Source organism: Microtus ochrogaster, chromosome 16, assembly GCF_000317375.1.
Source record: "Microtus ochrogaster isolate Prairie Vole_2 chromosome 16, MicOch1.0, whole genome shotgun sequence".
Lineage (NCBI taxonomy): Eukaryota > Metazoa > Chordata > Mammalia > Rodentia > Cricetidae > Microtus > Microtus ochrogaster.
The window spans coordinates 53947149-53960862 of NC_022018.1; the positions used below are offsets into that span (position 1 = coordinate 53947149).

At 46.2% G+C, this 13714-nt stretch overlaps 1 protein-coding gene across 2 annotated transcripts in view; it reads right to left on the reverse strand.

Annotated features, from left to right (window-relative positions):
* Positions 1 to 13714, reverse strand: part of Auh (AU RNA binding methylglutaconyl-CoA hydratase) — a 95512-nt gene that overhangs the window by 40773 nt on the left and 41025 nt on the right. The gene's annotated exons all lie outside the window — the stretch shown is intronic.

Below are 13714 nucleotides of genomic sequence, written 5' to 3' on the forward strand. Positions count from 1 at the left end.
AGGGCCCAGAAATACACTCAAGGTCACTTTCTTGTGAAAATGAAAGACAGGAACAACAGGTAAAGTGAGGCGGCGAACATGAAAGGCTGCTCTAGCCCACAGCTGGACCTCAGAGCGCAGGCAGTCTCCTTACGAAGCCATTTACACACCGTGCAAGCACTGAGGGCTCCTGTTCACTTCTTCCACTATTCTGACAGTGCTCATTTCTGGGGGACAACTGTACATGCCAACAGGTCCTCTTCAAAGGAAAGGCAGCCCTGACCACAGCTGGCACCCCAGAGGGCACCACCACAGCTTAACTTCACCTCTGAGGGCAGTAAGTCCTGAGGGCACTTTGGCAAGACTGAGCGTACATTAAACAGCCGGCCTGCTGACGTGTTCTGCCCTTTGATAGGAGAATGCAGCCTGGTGACTCTGGCATGTACCAAGTGCTGGTTTAATCCCCAGCACTGCCTAGCTGCCTCAAAAGGAATGAGCTCCACCTTTCAAAAAAAAAAAAAAAAAGAAGACACACAGCTAGAGGGACTTATAAAAACTGACACTGATTCTAAAATTTACATGGAAACACAAAGAACCAAGATTCAACAAGACAACTGGGAAAAGAAAAGGTAGAAAAATGAATTTAGGTGATTTCAAGATTCACCATGTGGCACTGGCACCAAGCTAGGCAAAACCATTCGTAAGATAGAATGCCAGTCTGTCCTAATTCATGGAGACATAGATACCTTAGGATGTAAAGTCTGAGAAGAGAGAACCCTTTCCATGTGTGATGCGGGGACCAGCATATGTGCATCTTATGTAAACCAGATCAATCAACACCCTAAGCAAAACACAGGAAACGAGCCATGACCTCAGTCAGTTAGAGACCTCCTAGACAGGAGCTAGAACACAGAAAAGCAGACACATGGGCTTGGTCAGTATAACATCTTCCAGTCTGTAAACCATGGTGCTAAGAACGTGGAAGTCACTGCTAAGTGGAGAAACCATCTGCAAGACGCATATCCATAAAAGACCTGTACCTAGGTCTACACGGGCAGTCAAGGAGAGCCCACTCTCTCTGACCTCCACTTGAGCGCTGTGGTCCATGTGCAAATAAATAAAACATCATTTACAAAAAGAACTTGTACCCATGACATTCAGTGACAAGAAAATTCAGCACTAACTCAAAAGCAGGTCTGGAGAGACGCTCAGCTCTTAGAACACTAGTTGCTCTTCCAAAGTTCTAGATCCTACCAACCATACCCAGCAATTTACAACTGCCGACAATCTCAGCTACAGGGGTCCAACACTCTGTCCTCCACCACACATGCACACCCACACACACACGAAAACAAATCTGAAAAACAAAAGAACTCAAAAGCAAAGTAAACTGATCCTTTTAAGAAAGAGAGAGAAGGAAGGAAGGCAGGCAGGCAGGCAAGCAGGAAAAGAAACAGAAAGAAAAAAGAAGAAGCAAAGGAGGGAGTGAGGGGGGAGAGAGGGAGAGAGCGGAGGAGCACTCAAGCCTGAGTTCAACCCCTAGCACCACCCAAAGAGAGAGAATGGGAGCACTACTTTACAGGATCAGTAAGTAAGCCAGTGGCTGCATGAGAACAGAGAGGACAAGGACATGTTGTTCAATGTTCACTACCCCCGTGGTGGTGAGGTTTCATGGCTGTGTATGCAACAACACTCACCAAACTGTATGTTAAAATATGTGCTTTGGTGCACCTTAATCATAACTTGGTAACATTGGTAAAGGTTTTTATAAAGAAGAAAAACTGCAGCAAGCACCAATTAGGCAGCAACAGCACACCAAGGAGCAAGGATTACCTTCTCATCACCCTGTGGGCTGGATGTCAGCCACAGGTAGACGGGGAGTCAGCAGACAATTAATCATGTGACTGCGGAGCTGCCGTGTATGTGCTGAATTTATGAATGAAAGCAATGCACTCCCACTCCCCCTATTCCAAATCAGAGTGCTCACCATCAATTCTCAGATGAAATGCTCATTGACACACCAAAACATCATGGAGCTAAGTTTGCTCGGCTCACGCCGTTTCCACATTAGAGACCCTAGCGAATCACAAGACCCATTACCTAAGGTTGGGAGATGAGCTCACTTGCCTAACACAGAAGGCACTGAGGCAGGGTGGCTGCAGGTAGAACTAATGCCATTTGGGCAAGAAACTGCTCTTGCCTGGACTGTCTGAGGATGGACAGACAGACACACACACACTGCTGAAATTGCCTAAAGAAGGTGAGACAATTCTTCAGGGTTCCTGCTTCACAGAGGAAACTGTCAGACATTCTGCTGGACAGAGAAGAAAGTGACTGACAAACTGCCAACATAGGTGCTTCATGAAAAAGTCTGCCAGATACTATGGGCCTGTAGGCTGACGATGGAGGCCTCAACATTACAGAAGAACTCTGGGTGACTTTCAACAGCAAGATGTCTCTGTCATTTCTAGAACTTTGCAAGTTGCTTACAATGCAATTCCTGTTTATTTAGGTAATATATCCTTCTGGAATCTTTGATGGAGCTGAAGACAGAAGTTATAGTTATGATTTTCCTTAGTTATGACAAAAGATAAATTAGAAACTCACAAATATTCTAATTGTAATTCTTGTTTGATACCTACTTTGTTATATGTAATTTTACTATGTTAAATTTAAAAACTTCCTTTTTATTTAGACAGAAAAGGGGAGATAATGTGGGACACCCTCACCCCGTATGCTATGAATATGCTTTATAAGCATTGGTTAATAAAGAAGCTGCTTTGGCCTATGGCAGGGCAGAATATAGCCAGGCTAGAAGAGATAGAGAAAGAGAGTAGGCAGAGTCAAGGAGACACCATGTAGCTGCGGAAAGAGAAAAACACCGGAACCTTACCTTACCAGTAGGCCACAACCTCATAGTGATACACAGATGGAATAGAACAGGATTCATTTAAGATGTAAGAGCTAGCTAGGAATACACCTAAGTTATTGGCCAAACAGTGTTGTGATTAATATAGTATCTGTGTGATTATTCAGGTCTGAGCAGCTGGAAAATGACTACAGTCTCCCTTTATACCTTATTTTACTAATGGTCTCTAATAAAAGTATTTTATCTGACTACTGCTTTCTACCATACTTCACAATATCAAGACCATTTAACCTGATACACAGACATTGTGTTGTGTGAGTATGCAAATAAGGCTGCTAGACAAGAAAAGTGGAACAGGCTGCTCACCGAATGTTTGCTGTTATTGGGTGTGCGATTCATAATTGCAGACACACATGTGAGTGTGGGGGGGCCACAGGATAACTTGGTGGATTGGTTCTCTTTGTCCACCTTTAATATGGGTTCCTGGGATTGAACTCAGGGAGTCAGGCTTTTGCAGCAAGTGCTTTTACCCTCTGAGCCATCTTGCTGGCCCAATTAATCTGCTTTTAAAAGCAGCAAGTTACTAGGTGTTGAATACAAAAAGAAAAAAACACTCGCACTCTGCCTTACTGGAGTGCAGTTCACACACTCAAGAATTTCTATTAGCTCCTGGGGCCAAGTCCCTGGGTCTCTAACACTGGGAATCAAGTATGTAACTTCTGGGGATTTCAAAACTCCATATACACAGCTATGTTCTATTCTGAGCCCATTTTTTTTAATTTATTTATTTATTTATTAAAGATTTCTGTCTCTTCCCCGCCACTGCCTCCCATTTCCCTCCCCCTCCCCCAACCAAGTCCTCCTCCCTTGTCAGCCCAAAGAACAATCAGGGTTCCCTGCCCTGTGGGAAGTCCAAGGACCACCTACCTCCATCCAGGTCTAATAAGGTGAGCATCCAAACTACCTAGGCTCCCACAAAGCCAGTACGTGCAGTAGGATCAAAAACCCATTGCCATTGTTCTTGAGTTCTCAGTAGTCCTCATTGTCCGCTATGTTCAGCAAGACAGAGACAGAGGCCCACATTGGAGCACCGGACAGAAATCTCAAGGTCCAAATCAGGATCAGAAGGAGAGAGAGCACGAGCAAGGAACTCAGGACCGCGAGGGGTGCACCCACACACTGAGACAATGCGGATGTTCTATCAGGAACTCACCAAGGCCAGCTGGCCTGGGTCTGAAAAAGCCTGGGATAAAATCTGAGCCCACTTTTGCATAGATTTTCAAGTTTAAATCAAAATTCTTTATTTTTGCACACAGCTGTCAATTTAATCAAAACTAAACTACACCCATGAAGGCTCCCCCACAACTGTCAGCCACCACAGAACTTCAGTAACACACTTAAGATTAAGATACAAATTCTGCTCATTCTTCTCATCTGTTAATTACCTCACTTCATCTTCGTTCTTTTGGGGAAAGGGGGTGAGGGTATCAAGACCTAGCCTGGAACTTCTAGCAATTTCCCTCCTTAGTATCCTGAGTGCTGAGATAATGGATCTGACCACGGGGTCTGGCCCAGCCCTGCTCTCTGGGTGTGGTGCCCCGGATGAGAGCTCCTCTTTTGCCCTTCAGTGTCTCCATTGGCGCCTGACTAGTTTCTGATAAGGAACCAGCCACTCTAATCACTGCTTCCTTATAACCATGTCCCAGATGCCTCCTACTTACAAAAATTTATTTACACTTCAAGCAGTATGGCTGCTGTGTCTGCACGCGCTCCTGTGGTGGACCTCACTGGGGCCCGTCCCTGGGGCTCTTTAATTATAGCCCTGCGTTACTGCTGTCTGCTCTCCCTCAGCTGCTCAGTTCTCAGTTATGACGGCTTACGTTTCTCATTTCTTCTCACAGAACTTTTGGAAGCATACACATTAACACTTTCAGTCCCACCGTGAGTCACTGTCGTAATTCTATCTTGTTTTCCTGTGCTAATCTGACTGAGTTGCTGTCTGCAGACCTGTCTATCTATTTATAACACAGGCTCTCTCCTCCTGCAGGTACGTTCTGCATCTCAGTCTACAAACAGGCTTGCTGGAGTTTTCTCAGTCCCAACATTTCTGTTTGGGGGTATAAGCGGAAGGCACTCTAAGTAAGCCCTGCTCTTTGGTGAGCAAACACCAGACACTGAGATTTGGGGGCATCTCGGATGTCAGATTTTCAGATGAGTCTGTGTAAATACTCCACAATCAGGAAATTGGGATCTCACACAATCCCAAGCCACCACTCCGGGTAATAGATACTCAACTGATTCTTGGCATTTTTCCTTCATTTTCTGAAACTCTTCTACATTACAGTGAGTTTTAACTGTGTCCACAATGCACTAAAAGACCCAAACTTCAGGTCTCAAATGATGGCTACCTCAGCACCCGAGGCTGAGAGGAGAACACGGCCCACTTTCTTCCTCTGACAAGGCCTGAAACACACATGCTCCCTTCCTCTAGGAGGCCAGGGTAGTTCTCAATGAGTTACTCCAACAATCCAGGCATGTGCTCTGGGGGAACCCAGGGTACAAAACCTCTTGATCCTCTACAGCCTCCTGCTACAGCCTGTGTATTGGTGCCCCCATAAATACGGTGTGGAACTCTGACAAGCTGTTACCAAGCTCACCATCCTGGGGAAGGAGGGTGTCTATTTCTGGGCTCAGGATCAGTCGGAAAACCAACAAACCCCATATTTTTATTCCCAGGCCAAACCGTCATCCTATCCTTGGTTATTTGTGCAACCAACCACACTTGAGTAAGACATCATTTACATATTTAATAGCCATTTTTAACCAAACAATAATATCCAGAACAGTATTTTTTGATGATATTCTACATCTCAGGGGAAGGCAATTTCTTTTTCATAACCCCTGGCTTGTTCTCCACACACCTCTCCTGATTATATTCCCATCCAACCTGCCAGGCATTTTCCTAGACTTGTCTTTAAAATACTCCCAGAATCTGACCACAGTCCTAGTTCAGCAAAACCACCCCAGTGCAAGGCCATGCCACACCTAACTAGGCCACTGGCTCTGGATTGCAGCTTCTAACCCTGGCCTACAGATCTCCACTTTCAGTACACACAACTGCTGACTCGCCTGCTGTGGGACCCCTTCTCACTGGCTGACAACTGAAGTCCTTAGGCCATGACAAATCCCTCGGTGACCTCACCCTTTAGTGGTTCCTACTGTGGCTTCAAGCACTCTCCCACCTTAACCTTTCTTCCTGGGTGCTGTCCTTGTCTAAAAATTCCCTCTTCAGACCTGTGAGGCCTTAAGTCTAAGTCCTGTGGGACCCTCTCAGTGAGGAGGCTGCTGGCCAAGGGTCCCTGGGCTAGAAAAGAAGGTTCATGGTGACTCTGTGGCTTGTCCTTCATGGCTAGAGCCACCGTTTACAAGGCAGGACCTAGGAGTTGTGAGTGAGGTAAACAGATTATCTCTAGCACGTGGGGAGCAGGGCAGGAGTGAATTAAGGGAAAGAGGCCGGGGCCATATTGGCTTGTCAGCTACTACCAACCAACTCTTCAGGAGGCCTCATGGGAGTGACCAACTATTTTCACAAAACTCAGGACTGCCAGTTTTAAATTTCTTTGTTTATGTTTGGTTGCAAACTTTAGCACAATAAGGTAGTTAGAGGTGTGGGCACATGTGTTCTCTCTCCTACCTGATCTCAGAAGAGGCATTCCAAAGCAACGTCCCACAGAAGGGATGTTTCTTCCACAGCAGCCGTGAGCACAGCAGGAAGTCAGCAAACAGTCTCCTCCCACCTCCCACGCCCCCACCCAGTCCCAGTACAGATTGAACTGGGGAAGCAACCCTGGAGGCACTACAGAAAGTAAGCTGACTAAACCGAGGGCTCTCTACTAGAGTCTTCAGAAAGCCAGCGGACAACTATCTCCTAGTCTTCAGAAGGTGCATACACACAGCACACCAGCACTAGGCCTGCAACACTGCCTGCTCTTAGCCACATGGGAAAGGCCTGTGGGGGTGTTGTAGTCTGAATGTCACTGGCCCCCATAATCTCAGGGAGTGGCACTATTAGGGGCTGTGGCTTTACTGGAGTGGTATGGCCTTGTTGAAGGAAGTGTCACTGTGGGGTAGGCTTTGAGGTTTCTTCTGCTCAGGACACCGCCCAGTGAGGCAGTCAACTTCCCACTGCCTATAAGATGTAGGACTCCCAGCTACCTCTCCAGCACCACATCTGCCTGCACGCTGCCATGCTCCCCACCGTGATGATAATGGACTAAACCTCTGAAACTGTAAGCAAGCCCCTCAATGAAATAGTCATGGTGTCTCTTCACAGCAATAAAAACCCTAACTGAGAGTTAAAGGGTTGAAAACCCACCCTCTGCAGCACAGGAAAGGCCTGCAAGGCTGCCTGAGGTTCTGCTGGAAGCTTCACCCCAGCCCCTGGCATCCATATACCCAAAGAGTCTGGAATGTTCTGGTGGAAGCTCCACCCTATGCCCCATCTCCCATCTCTCTCCAAACCTTGCTGCTTTTCAGAAAGCCTGCCAAATGATGATCCCTCCCCAAGAGATGCTCAAGACCATTCTCACGGAGTATTTAAACTGTCCCCAGAGAACAGACATGTGGTTTTTCAGTATCTCGTTTCCATCTCCTCTCTGGGGGCTGGAAAAATCAACCAGGAACGTTTTACCCATTACACCTGGGCTTTTTCTAATTCGGTTTGATTTGGTCTGATTTGAATTGCTGCATCAGTGGAGAGGCTTATCAGGGTGCAGACACTTTTCACCCACACGTCACAGCACAGGAAAGGTCTGCTATTACTAAGCCTCTTGGGTCTTACTTTTGTGCTACACAGCTCTTCTTCCTGAATGACCTTATCCATTGGCTTTGGCACAAACAGATCTCTTGCTATTTATGAAAATCAAGCTCAGCCTCCCAGAATGAAGATGACTCACAGCTGAGGATGCTCTAAGATAAGCTCAGATTCTGATGTAAATTCTAGGGGAATTTCAACAAAGGTTATAAACAGAGCTTCCAAAATCGGGACACTCACAGGATTTAAATGTCAGTCATTACCTCACAGACACGACTTAACATGGAGTTCCTGGAAAATGTGCCAAGTACACAGCTACCCAGAGGCCCCAGCGCTCATCCTGGACAGCAGAAAGAACAGAACTGGGAGCGGCTCTTTTTCTGGATCTGTGGAGTCTGAGTACTACAGTACAGCCTCACACCCATCAGTGTGCTAAGAGAATGCCAAGTTAGTTGCTGCTTTAACCAGACGACAACTCTCAAAGGTAGACTAGTCCACCACTGTCAAGGGAGAAAGCACGTGGCATGGCATCACCTTTCAGAACCTGGAGCAAGGCTTTTCAACCTAAACCCAAGCATGCAGAAATGCAACTGAAACCAGACTGTAAGATGAGCCAGCTGTGGCAGCTTGCCTTTCAGCCCCAGCACTGGGGAGGCTGAGATCGGGAGTCTGAAGCTAGCACAAGCTACACAGTAAGTTCTGGGCCAGCAAGATAATAGAGACCTGTTGTAGGCACTGACAATAAAATTTATTAATAACGCATAAACCCTTAAAATTGTCAGGGGGATAGACTGCTGTCATGGGGAAGAAGGTTAGGGGACAAGGGGAAAGGGAGGGCAGCAAGGTGATGTAAATGTAAGCTCTACTTGGTCATACAACATGTATGCAGACATCAGATCACCCATATTATAGAGCATAAATATGTGCAGTTTTTAAGGGAAAGTGTCAATCTCACAAAGAAAGGCCTGGTGAGTGTGCTGGTGACTTTTACATCAACCTAAGATAGAGTTGTGGGGGTGGTACACTCAGAGGTAGGGGGAATCCCTGAATTCAAGGCCTGCCTGGTTGATAGGGCAAGTTCCAGGATGTCCAGGGCTACACATAGAATCCCTGCCTGTCTTGGGGGAAAATAACAACAACAACGAAAATAAGATAAGACAGAGTTATCTGGGAAGAGAGCCTCAAATGAGAAAAAGTTCCCCCACCAGATTGGCCTGTGGGTAAGCCAACAGTGCATTTTCTTGACTGATGTGTGTGTGGGGGGGTCCAGCCCACTGTTTGTGGTGTCACCTTTATGGTAGTCCTGGGTATTATATATAGAAAAGCAGGCTGAGTAAACCACAGAGAGCAAGCAGTAAGCATCCCTCTTCCATGGTTCCTACTTCAGTACCTGCCTCTAGGTTCCTGTCCTGACTTCCCTATGACAGACCTAAACTCTTTCCTCCCTAAGTTGCTTTTGGATACAGTCTTTAGCACTGCAACAGAAATCCTAAGACACGCGGACACCTTAGAAAGAGTCCATCATCACTGTGCAAAACTGAACACGTTCAACTTTCTCAGGAGTAAACACCACATAAACCTCAACTGAGAGATCCTTTAAGATTCTTGTCAGGCACTGCCAAGGTCACCAAGATCCCGCCTATACCACTACATAATAGAGAATTCTGTATCTGGTCCTGATCCTAGACCAGAAAGAGCGTTGGTGAGGAAGCTGGCAACACAAGAATAAAGCCACAGTCCAGCAGGTGACAGTGAAACCAGCATGGCTGGTCACCAATGCTCCCCTACAGCATGGACAGCACTCCCAGATGCTCTCTGAAAGGCTGGAAGGAGGAAGAGAGGGTCAGATGTCCGGAGGGCACAGATGAGCAGCTCTGCACCTTTCAGACTTCCTGAAGGGCCAGTGTGGGTACTAACAGTGTGCTCTACCAAGGGATTGCATCGGACTCAACTTACTTTAGCATGCATGCACATTCCTTTACACCTTCCATTAAACTATATACTTTTAACAGTGATTTAACACTAAACAATAATCAGAATAAAATCTACACTTGAGAATTCTAATCTAAATTACATGATAGGAGTGGTTCATTAGGAATATTGTAGTCTCTCCTTAACATCCTTTTCTAGTTGACCCTCTTACTGGTTTATAAGATGTTAGAAATACTCATACTGCTATTCAGGCTCAAGCTCAAACTCACAGAAATCCAAACGCCAGCGTGATCGGCCATGTATGCCAGTGTGCTTTCACTGAAGCGCAAGCGTGAAGAAATGGTGGCCAGAGCAGAAGCTAATTCTCCTGACCCCACCCAATATACAAAAATCCAAATGGGAAGCAGAGCTTCACTTGGACAAATTTCCAAGTGTTGGTCAACAGAGAACCGTGGGCCTGCCGGACCTGAGGGGAGCATATCGCCCCACCTACAAGACGCTCTCTCTACAAGACACACTTCACATGCTTTGCTCAAAGACATTTACTTCCTCCAAACATTAAAAAAGAAAATGAGACATTCACTTTTCCCACAGTGATACCCCCGGCCTCCCACACATGGACCTTCCCTTCAGTCTCTTTCAGCTCATCTGGAAAAGACACTGTAGCCAGGTCTTTCTGGGAGACTCTGCCCCACTGGGTACACTTTCTGTGGAGGTCAGGGAAACCTTTAGCCACTAAGAAGAAAAAAGTAAATGTAGATACTTTAACAGCTAACAGAATGGCCACATAAAGCAGGTACCTTAGTACCTCTCAAGTGTAGCAAAATTCACCAACTTAGAAGCAGAACTTTTGAAAATGTATTTTATCTATCAGTGTATGTGTGCATGCACCCATGATGGGTGAGGAAGGGCAGAAGTTGGTTCTTTCCATCTATCTGGTATCCGGGGATCCAATTCATGAGTCAGTCTTGTAGAGCAAGGGCTTTTACAGGCTGAACCATCTCTCAGACCACAGGATGTTTTTAAACCAGTTTTTCCCCCAGTGACGTTCTCCATGAGAAAAGAAAGGGGAGAGGAGAAACAAGAGCCAGTAGGTCAGCAGAAGAGAATTCCTTCACAAGCTTTCAAACTCGCCCTTTAAGTAAGACAAACTGCATTTGAAATGGCCTATTCTGCGACTTAAAACAGAAAGTGCTTATTTTAAGAACCAAAATAGCAATGCACATATGCCACACACGGTCTTGGTGAGTGAAGAAGAAACCAAAGTCCATTCAATGTGAAACCACACCGGCTAGCGGGCTGGGAAGTGAGTCATGAACTGAAAGCTTCGCAGGTGAGGAGCTGCTGAAATACAACCCTCAGACTAGGTTACAAAATAACATAGCAGACCTCCAGCAGACAAGGAGAATAGGGAACGCAGGGAATGCCAGCGCACGCCAACATTTATTATGAATGTATGCAGTAAAAGTTAGAAAACTAGCCGGTTTTAAAGGTGATGTACACCTTTAAATCCCAGCACTCAGGAAGCAGAGGCAGGTGGATCTCTTGAATTTGAGGCCAGCCTGGTCTACAGAGTGAGTTCCAGGGCAGCCAGAACTACACAGAGAAACCCTGTCTCAAAAAACCAACTCCCACCTTGCAAAAAAGAAAAAAAAAGTTAGAAAACTAATTCTCTTCTTGAGAAAACAGTCCAAATTCAATGAAATCTACAAAAGCAGATTCTGACCAATGGGTCCACTATGACAGGCACCCCAAAGAACTTAGTGTATTAGAGAAAGTCTAATGTCTCAGTCTCCAGCTAAGCGCAGGCAGTGTGTGAGAAGGTGACAGGTGTCATTCTCTATCTCCCTGGTTCTGAACTGTTAGTCTGGCCACAGTCAGCAAACAGTTATTCTCACACAACCACTGCATCTCATACTGTGCTCACAAAGCGTTTCAAGTTCAAGACATAGTCAATACCCAAACCAGCCTCCCCCACTGCCAATGCCGTTTTCCAGCTACTAACCCGTCAGACACGTTCCTTACACGTTACTGCATAGGGATAATTAAGAAGGTCCACAAGAGCCCAGAATAAAAGATAACAAGTATTACTTATTTGGGGAAAAAACTCACAATAAGGGTGGAGAACCCCGATCCTGAGGGTGATGGTAGCTGTGAACCGAACTCCAACCACCAATCAAGGGAGCGAGAGCATACTTCCTGTCTGTGTTTATAGTGCCTCAGACCATGCCCTAGAGGCTACTGGCTGAATGTATTCTCACATTACTGGGGGCCACTGCCAGTCTCCTAAGACTGCTGTGATAAATTACCACAAACTGAATGTTAAACAACAGAAAGGTGTTCTCTCACAGTTCGGAAATAGAATATAAAATACACATCAAGTTCAGCTGGCCTTGGTGGCTCACACCTGTAACCAGCACTTGGGAGGCTGAGGCAGGCAGGCTGTTGCTAGTTTAAGGCCAGCTTGCTGTGGGACAATGCTCTTGAATACTGTAAAGATTTGTCACTCTTATTGGTTTAATACAAACACTGGTTGGCCATCGCCAGGCAGGAAGCATAGGCAGGGTGACCAGACTAGGAGAATTCTGGGAAGAGAGATAGTCACCAATTAGAGGCAAAGGAATCAAGATGAGAACGCCTTGCTGAGAAAAGGTACTAAGCCACGTGGCTAAACATAGACAAGAATTATAGGTGAATTTAAGGTGTAAGAGCTAGTCAGTAATAAGTCTGAGCAACAGGACAGTTTATAATTACTACATGTTTCTTTGGGATTGAACAGCTGTGGGACCAAGTGGAACAGAAACTTCTGTCTATACCAGCCTGTCAGGGTTACCAAATGAGAGCTCGCTGAAAGACAAGACTTAAATCAAGACACACAACAAGACCTGTGACAAGAAAAGGCAAGAGGGAGGAGAGGGAGGAAGGAGGGAAAAGGGCATGAGAACAAGGGAAAGGGTAGACAGGGCTGCTCAGTGTTGGGAACAATCAATTCTCTGCTCTGACCCTCAGCTTCTGGAGCGGTCACACTTGGCTTACAGATGTTAACTCTTCATGGGCCTTCCGCTGTCTTCTTGAAAGGACTTTGTGTCACTGGATTTAGAGTTCACTTAGATACCTGTGATTTCATCTCAAGACCGTTTTACTCCCATGTGATGATCCCTATTCCAAATGAGGTCATATTTACAGGTTCTAAGTTGACACACTTGTTGGGGGCACACAGTAGTCATACACCAGCCTTCTAGGATTAGTTATATCCTGATTTCCAGCCAATCCTTACTCGAGAAGCTTAAGGCTGGGATACAGCTCAGTGGCAGCACTCTCACAAGCATGCTCCAGGCACCATGAAAAGACAAGTCAGAAACACCAGATCACGCTTTCTTAACTCGGTTTTATTTCGGGTATTATCTGGCAGCTCCTCACAGACAGACTCCTTCTCTTGCTGTCTTCCTTACTCACCGTGAGAAAGGTGAGCATGTAGAACAGGCACATGTAAGCAGGCAGGCACGCTGGCCACAGGAATACTGCTCTGAGGGATGGACAGGCTCCAGTGCACTGATCTGGGCAGACCTCAACCTCCCCATCCCCAGACCTCACACACATGGAGACTCTGCAGGTAGGCTTAAGCAGGGAGAGGACCTACTGATATAAACACATCTGAATGAGAGTAACATCACTCGTATACAAGTTGTCCTTCTACTGAAAATTACCAAAGGAGGGTACTATAGTGTAGTGCACCGTCCTTAAAACGACCCCTGCCTTGAGGAAGGACATCATAAAATGGGAATGCCTACCAATTCTCTGAATCACAACATCCAGTACAGGGAGTGAACAGATACAGTGTTTCAAGCCAAGAACAGACACACATCTCCACCCTGTGCAGCGCCCTCCAACACAGGCTGTTGTCCTGCTGTGCACACGCAGAACTAGGGTAGTTTAAATGCAAAATATTCCAAAACACCCAAGGAAGCTTGGCCCCCAGAGAGGCACTACAAGAGGGCGTAGGAAGAGGGGCCACCTAGAAAGAGGATAGGATAGGTCACTGGGGTACTGAAAGGGTACTCCATGGCCCCCTTTCTCTCTCTCTCTCTCTCTCTCTCTCTCTCTCTCTCTCTCTCTCTCTC